Source organism: Megalopta genalis, unplaced genomic scaffold (genome assembly GCF_051020955.1).
Source record: "Megalopta genalis isolate 19385.01 unplaced genomic scaffold, iyMegGena1_principal scaffold0158, whole genome shotgun sequence".
NCBI classification, from domain to species: domain Eukaryota; kingdom Metazoa; phylum Arthropoda; class Insecta; order Hymenoptera; family Halictidae; genus Megalopta; species Megalopta genalis.
In genome coordinates, this window is record NW_027476227.1 from 138,738 (window position 1) to 148,016 (window position 9,279).

Sequence of the window (9,279 nt, forward strand, 5' to 3'; positions counted from 1 at the left end):
TATATATATATATATATATATATATATATATATATATATATATAATAATACATAATAAATAATACTTGAAGTAATTTATACCGTACCATTTACACTCTGCAGAAATAATGGTCAAAGTATTGCACTTTATGTTTTATATCCAATATTTTTTAATAATGCCTTTTGTCTATATTCCTTATAAAATATCCATTTGAACCTTGTTGTTCAGTGCAACAGTACAAACTTTTCATACAGTTTTGCATTGATTCCGAAGTGATTATCAAAAGAGTATTCATTTCGTTTCACTGATCTTGATAAAAGTTGTTGTCTCATGCGGATCAAAAGTGATGCATATTCCTGAATAAAAGTTTATACACGCGTTTCGGGCATTGCAATATATTCTGCAATGCTGAGCACAATAAAAGAATAACTTCAGTATTGTTTCATAACTTCTCCGTGCACCGTGTTGCGTGATTGAAATGTTTCCTAGTAAAATAAAAATACACGTATTCCCTCTCTCCTTTGTGCACGAAGAGAGTAATTTACATATCTGCAGTTTCTCTCGTCGATTCATCGTTTAAAAAAAAAAACAAAGCTAGTAGAAGCATGGGATACAATATTTTATTAAATGCGCCACGTCCGTTGCACGAAATATGGAAAATATGGAACAAAGTAGAATCGCAAATTTTCTGATTATTAACGGTAGGGTTTATGTGACTGTAATTAACTGCCTTCGTAAAATTAATTTAATTCCCTTTGCAGAAAATACGGAATCGTTATCGATTTATAATGTTGATGGCACACATGTTAATAAAGAAGAAAATTTCGATTTATCCCGTTATATTTATTGACAACGTTAAACTTTCGAACATTGATCTTTGTTTTCGTTAATAACTCGTAAACGAAGCTTCGGAGAAAATTTTCGCAAAGGAAAAAGTTGCTTCAAATGACCTCAGGAACCTCCAATATCCGGATTACGAGACATTTTCGGGACACCCTGAGTGATTCAAGATTCTGGGCTCGATAGTAATATATATATAACTTCGATATAACTTCAAGATTTAGTAGAAAATATTATCGTTACTTTCGGGCCACTCTGTAGACACGCGGACACTCCGTAGATAGTACTGTAGTGCCATTTACACGGCGGGTTCTTTCCTTAAGGCAGTTCCGGAGTAGAAACATGTCTCCGAAGGGGTGCACAGATTGTAACTCTGTAGCACGATGTGTATCGGATCTTTCTTTCATGGAGATACGGGGTTGGTCAACATCGCGACAGGATATGGTAGTTTGGTAGGTATGGCGCAGTTTAAACTCATCCATTAGTGGCTACTAGCCTTCAATGTGTTTCTAAGCAAACCGTAGAGACGAGATCCTGGAGTGGCGCAGTTTCCAGGAAACAGTCGTCCACCATAATACATTTTCTGCGACACTGCCATCGAACAAAATCTCCGCCGGCACAAATCTGGCCAACTTTCTGCGTCAACTGTTCCGTCTAGTTGCATAACAGGTTGCCCTAAACACGCTGCGATAGTATAAGAAGCCACTGTCTGATAATCACATTATCATGTTCGGCCAGAATGGTCTCTCTTCCGTCACGTAGGCAACGGAACGGAAATAATACTTCGTGACAAAATTGACGCTGCTAGTAAATTTATTTGATTAACCCTTAGCACTCGAGTGACTCAGAGGCACCACTAAAATTTGTTACATCACGTTTTAAGATAATGTTTATATTAATAAAGTTTAGATTTAAAAAATTATATAATATATAATAATTATATAATAATTATATAATAATTATATAATAACAATAACTGTTGTGTGAGTTCCAAGAATCAATTTCATATGCATAAAATGCATTTTATCATATAAAATAAAAAATACTATAAGTGAGAAAAATGATTATATTTACAGTTTAAATAGTTTCGAGTGCAAAGGGTTAACATTAGATTTACGGAACCTGTCAAAATAATGGGTCTCTAATTCTTTAATTTACGATTATTTATATCGTATAGAGATACATTTACGAGTTATTTATTCAATTTATATGTTACTTGCAGCAAACGTGGCAATAATATTTGTTAAAAATCAGAACAAATGTCTCATTGTTACTTTTATAAACTGATAAAACGAAGGATACAGCGACGACGAACAAAAGTTATTTTACGCCTGGTGGAACGTGTGCTCTTATCATTAGAGCGCGGATTTTATGCATTTGTGACAAAAATGAGTAGGTCAAACGGAAAACGAAGAAGAAAAATAAATTAAACGATACAAAAATACCGTTATTTTATTTTCAACAGAATAAAATAATTCGAAAAAGAATGAAATCTCTACGTAGCTCCAGAATCTTGCAATTAATGCTGACAATTTCAATTTTTCATAAAATTTTCAGTCAATTTATCGTAGTCGTGTAACGAGTGTGCACAATTAAAATAATTAGTGAGTTTAACCAATACGCTCCACATAATTGCAAAACAGAAAAGAAAAGAATTTCGTACAATTAGATCGTTGATTATTTCCGTGCCGGTTGGTTAATTATCAAATGAATTCGTATCACACGAGTAATGTTAAGTACAATTTAATTATGTAAAATTAGTTGCATCTGTGTCCGGCGAAGCGGGCAGACATAATAATCGAGTGAAACACAGCCGGAGAAATTAATTTAATGTTGAGATAATTGATAAGAATTTCGTCCGTTCGATGCATTCTATTTTCCCATTTTATCGGACGCTTTAAAAGTCGACGATTTCCGTTGGTTATTATCCCTTCGAGTCGGGATAACTCGGCGAAATTCCACGACTTTTACGCGACCCTTAGAAGACTCTAATCTCCGTCGTTCCGTTCCTTTTTTGACTCGGTTAACGCTGGCGAGGCGATCTTTTTTCCGCGGGTAACAGCGGCAAACGACTTCCCCGGAAACAGTTGGATTCGGTCCGTTTTACTAACAGATTCAATTAATATATCCGGCCCCTTCGGCAGCATCCAAACGAGAGACGCTTCTGTCGCAGACAGGGGAGCGCGATTTCAGCCTGCAACATGACAATTCCAACGTAGCCGAGCTGGCCCGGGAAGAAGCACGGTACTTAAAGATTAGCATCATCGTCGTTCCACGTTTTCAGCGCTCGCGAATCCCCCTCGGCGTCTAATAACACCTTGTTACAGTTCGGTTTCCGTTATCGAGAATGTCCACTTGCCGCATTAAAATATTTAAACGTTTAATACATTAGCGTCGAGGGAATCGGCGGAATAGACGAAGATTCAATATGGCTGACAGTGTAACGAGCGGGCTGCGGATTTTATGCGTGTGTGGCGAGAGCGATCGGCGGAATATGAAACACTAAATGCAGAGAATTTTATGCAATATTTTATTTATGCGGTATAAACATTCACTATCTTGAGAGCAACAAACAAGAGTTAACTAGTCGTTCGTTTTCATTTTTGCGATTTTTGGTACGTTGAAAGCAATCTAACAGCACTGTTAATCGGTTTCTTGTTTGTGACGAGTATACTCGTAACCTAAATTCTTGTTCTTTCTTTATGACGAGTATACTCGTCGTAACATAAATTTTTGTGATTTCTTCATGACAAACGTACTCATTGTGACATAAATTCTTGCTATTTCTTCGTGACGAGTATACTCGTCGTAACATAAATTCTTGCTAGTTCTTCGTAACGTGTATACTCGTCGTGACATAAATTTTTGCTATTTCTTCGTGACGAGAATACTCGTCGTGACATAAATTTTTGCTATTTCTTCGTGACGAGTATACTCGTCGTGACATAAATTTTTGCTATTTCTTCGTGACGAGTATACTCGTCATAACAGATTATGGCCACTTCTTCATGACGAGTATACTCGTCGAAGACAGCTAACTGTTTAAAGAAGGATATATACTTCGATATTTATATCATATTTGTATTTCATAGAAGTATTTAAACACAATATGAAGAAAATCAAACATATACAGTACAATTACAATAACTTACACCTTTCAAAGGGACTGCAACGATTTATTTTACCGAACATTGATCTTCATTCGTTCGCCATTTTGTTAAGCTTTTTCGCAAGCTTGACAGGAGATCTCGCTAATTCAGTACCAAAAATTCAAACAATTTCCGTATTTTAAGAACTTTTGTCTTTTGCATGTTTTATTTTAACAAATAAACAATCAATTTCAATTTAAATATAAAAATGTGTTGTACCTTATTCGACAAACATGAAGTTAATTATGATCCTTGAGCGTTAGATACAATACTTGACAAGTTTCATATATCCAAAGTAATATGTAATAATATTGTACAATATATTGTACATGTAATATTAATTTTGTAATAATATATTACAAATTATATTGTTAATAAACCCATAGGGTGTTTCACAGCTTAATAAAAAAAAGAAGTTAATTACGTTCGAATATAAACAAAACACAAAGTAATTTACTACCACTCAGTAACTGGCCCCACCACCCTGCGCAGCTCCAATAGCCTGCCGTCGAGCTCGCAAAAACGGAGTTCTACAGGTAATGAAAATCGAGAAACTCGCCAAAGTAAATTTTCTCCGTTAACAACATCATTACAAGCTAAGATAAGAAGCCGTTTCCGACTAGTGATCCTTTTCCACGTAGATTCATAGCTCGGTCGAGCGCGCCCGGACTATAGATTCAATTAAGATGGGTTCGAGGCTCGTGAGGGGAGAGGGGATTACGATACACAACATTCCCTGAATGGAGAAAAATGTCTGTTCGCAGAGCGGGAGGTCTGGTATGAGGTTGCGACACACGCGATCGAGGCACGTATTCGCGTGTCGGCGGCGAGTTCGAGCGACAGCGGGACGACGCCGCCGTGCGGCGTGGCGCGGGGCGACGTTCTCTTCGTCGGTGATGGGATGGGGATGAACACACTGACGGCAGCGAGGAACCTCTCGAGTCAACGTCATGGAAACACGGGCGAGGAAGTGGAACTCGCCTGGGACAGCTTCCCAGCTGTCGCTCTGGCAAGGGTAAGTCTTTACGCCGGCGAGCGGGTCGCCGGGGCTCTCCTGCCACACTTTACCTCGTGGCGGGAAAGGCGTAATGGCAGGCTCACCTACCGGGCGACGCAGGTATTCACCGGGCATGGCAGCTTCGGTGTTTATTTGTGTCGCATCGGTCGGGAAGCGACGACGGTGTGCCACCGCTGTGGTGCGGAGGAGGACTCGGCGCAGCATACGCTCTAGGAATGCCCCACCTTTTCAGCGCTGCGCCGAGTCCTAAAACGGGAAGTCAGCCACGACCTCGCTCTCTCCAGCTTAGTTGGGGCCATGCTGGAGAGCCCTAGAAAATGGGCGGCAGCAATCTCCTTCTGCGAACAGGTAATGCTGCAGAAGGAGGCTGCCGGGCGAGGTCGTGAGCGGGACCGACTAGCTCGGGGGCTGCGTGTGCGCCCACGCCTCGAGCCCCCGAGCAGCTGAGGGTAGGCGGGCGGCGGGTGAACCAGCTCTTGCTAGACTTAGTGCCCGCCGCCCGCCAATAGAAGAGGTCCTCTCCTGTTGGGAGTGGGGGGTGACGACTCGCCTCTTCTTTGAGGTGACTGAGGTGACCATCGCTTTTCGCGTCCTCCTTCTTCGTCCCCTTCGCCCAGCCCCTTCTCGCACCACCCTCGCTCCGAAGATACAGGCCACCGTGGAAATTTCCACCTCCAGCCGACCGTGGAATATAGGATGGTACATTTATTAGTCGAAACTGTAGTAAATTCTACCTAATTGACGCTCAGATTGTGCACAAAAATGGGCAATTTGGGAGAGGAGATATGATTATTAAATACGATAATTATTACGATTATTAATTTCGATTATTACGATTATTAAACACGATTAATAAATGATCTTGTGGCTTGTTTTTACAATTGTTTACTATAAAAACGAGCCACGAGGCTCGAATAATCGTATCTCATCTTCCTAAATTGTCCATTTTCATTTCGAAGCTGAGGGACAATTGGGGAGAATTTACTGTACCTCATGCGCAATTATTTCTTCGTACGGTACAATTATTTCTTTATAGAGTTGAACAATAGATTGAAATAACAATTGGATTCCTTTTATGACATGTTATACATAATTTAATCACTCAAATAAAAAAGTTAAAAAGTATGGTTTCTGTTTTAAATTTCTCTTTACCATTTCAACCAATTTTAATTTATGTAAATATTGTTTCGGCGATTGTCTGCTAAATTGAGCCTCTTCACGATTCAATGTCATTACATTTTCTCCGTATTAAAAAGTGTCCGAACATCCACTGTAACGAATGACTGGGGAAGTTATTTTCACGTTTCCAATAAATCTGTTGTTGGAGGAAAAACTCTTATCCGCTTAATTAGCATTCGCAAGTCGCCGACGTGAAGATGGAAAGACGTGCCATATGTTTCTCGAAGAAATTATTCATTCCTACACCATTTACTTCAGCAGCTTTTTCGGACTCCGAATGAATCCAAATACGCATTGCACCATTCCCTGTGGCCGTATTATTAATGGGGCTTATTAAGCTACAGTCCTTCTTGCTGCTATCGTGAAGTATTGCACGGTGTCTCATTTGTGTTGTAAATCCAATTTTATTGAAATAAGAAAACGCAACTATTGAACGTTATATGAAAGTTCTGTCATCTTCGACGTCATTTGAAGGACGTAAATAAATTTTTTCAGAAGCATACTAGAAATTTAGAAAGACACAGGAACCTATAAATAAATTCGTAAAGAAAGGAAACTTACTTTATACAAAATAAAAATTTGTTGCATCTATTGTAAGTAATAAGAACCGCTTATGGACTTTTCATGTATATATATATATATATATTTAATAATTTCAACAAATTAAGGCGTATTTAAAGTACATTAAAATATTCAATTATATTTTATATTTTATAATCCCATTAATTGTCGTACTATTTTAAATTGTAGCTATTAACTTTTATAATAAATGCACGAAAAACTGCAGTCAGTTAATCTGTAATTATAATGCACCTTGAATTTACTTGGATAGTAAATGTACTAATTAAGCAGACTTCTTTTTATCGCTGCCTAATTTTTACCAGCGAAATATCTAGTCGATGAAAACCCGGATTAGAGGCTGGCGAGAATTTGCTCACAATAGAAAAGAAAATTCGCGTCCAAGATATTTTCTCTGAAAACAACCACGGCGGTGTAATTTTTTCCATCGGAAAGTTCGGTTACACATTTCGGGGCGAGCAGAACTGCGAATTCGACGTCGATTCGCTTCTTTTTAGCGGCACAGTGAAGTTACTTTCAGTAAAAAAAGAAAAAAAAACAAAAAAGAAAGTAAAGCAAATATTAAATTTCAGCTCTTAATAGATCGTGTATCTTAACCTGATTTTGAATGTTCCCGCATTAACCGCGGGTAAACGCGCGAAAATATCAAAGGCATGAGCGGAACGTTTTGATCCTTTGCTAACAAGTTCCCCGAGATTTAAGTACAATACATGTTAAAATGCTCGTTGGTGCTCCTTGTGAGCTTCGAGCTCTGTAGAATTTTGTACGTGGTGTGCCGTCCGATTACTAAGTCTCTTAGGTATCTCGTGAGTCCCTTATGGTCTCGCGTATCTCTCACGATGTCTCTAGAGTCTCTTGTGGTCTCTCCTGACTCTCGTGTATCTCCCGAGTCCCTTGTGGTTTCGTGTCCAGTGAGTCCCTTGTGGTCTCACGAATGTCTCTCGTTAGAGGAACGGGGTCATCCCTAATATTACCTCGGTCCTCCCTACTCTTCTTGACCTAGGGTGGGCGGCAAGGAATTACGGTCCAATCACTGCAATCACAGATCCATTGAGATTGCCCCAAAGCGGTGGGCCGGGAGTTAGCAGGGAGAATGGCAAACTAACACCTGCTAAACATCCCGCGCTGATGGGCCTACGTGCCCAAACAGTACGAGACCCAACCGTAATTGACTGGACCGTAATCAAGGACCAGGAGACGTTATGACGGGGTCGCACGTGCCCCGGAACGGCCAAAGACAGACCCATACCGTCGGGATACCCGTAGCACATGGCCCCTGCCATAAATCCTGGCCACTTGGCAACAACAATACACTTGGACTTTCTCTACTTATCCGAATCGTTTTGCTTCGTTATTCTTTTTGTCGGAAGATTGCACTTAGCTTTCTCTTTACGAGTGTCTGAAATATTCTAATTTAATTTTTATTAAGAAACTAAGAATTTTACGGAATTAAGAAGACATTTGAGAAATCGAAAACCGTCAGAAGCGAAAGAATACATTGAGACAGACCTGTGTACGAGTGAAGTTTTGCAATTAATTTAAATAAATTAGGAAACGGTCATTATATTGTACGCGACAAGGTTTGCTGAACATTTATTTTTACCGCACGTACTCGTTCGTTTTATTTCATTTGTTCCGGGTGTCGTCGAAAATGGAATTGAAATTCTATCTGCAACCCGCAATCAACAACGTGTTAAAATTGGATGAGTGAGAATAATAAAAATGTTTGTTACAATTTCAACTTTATGGAAAACTTTCACATTGGAGAATTGAATAGTTGTGGTTGTTAATGAGACGTCTAATGAAACAATTATTTATTCATTCTTGTTTAAATGAAATAGTTTCACTGTTTCACTGATAATGTTGTAAAATGTATTTCTTTCCATTCAATCAATGTTTTCATTACACTGACTTTTTGTCGGAAATTAAATTCGGAAAATGGGGGACGATTATTGAAATTACTAAAATATTTCTTCGTGAAATTCGAATGAACTTCTTGCTTGAAGCACATATTGCAAATATGAATAAATGTGAATAGGAATTAAATAAGTAAATATGTATATAAATATCACAAATATGAACAAATGCGAATCGGATTTAATATGTAAATATGAATATAAATATCACAAATATGAATAAACGTGAATATTAATTAATATGTAAATATGAACATAAATATCACAAATATGAATAAACGTGAATATTAATTAATATGTAAGTGTGAATATAAATATCACAAATATGAATAAATGTGAATAGAAATCACCATGTAAATATGAATAAAGACATCACAAATATGATAAATCTGAATAGAAATTAATGCTCAAACAAGGATGTAAATATTGCAAATATGAATCTGAATGGAATTTGTACAACCTGCGACTAAACGCAATCTTGTCAAAAAAACCATACATCCGTCGATCGCGCGAAGTGCTCAGCAGTTTTACGGTTAAAACCGATAAAAAACACAACTCGAGGTTCCGAGTGCAAGCGGGGCCAGGTGAGAGAGCGTTAAGAGCGGTTGCTGGCGGAGC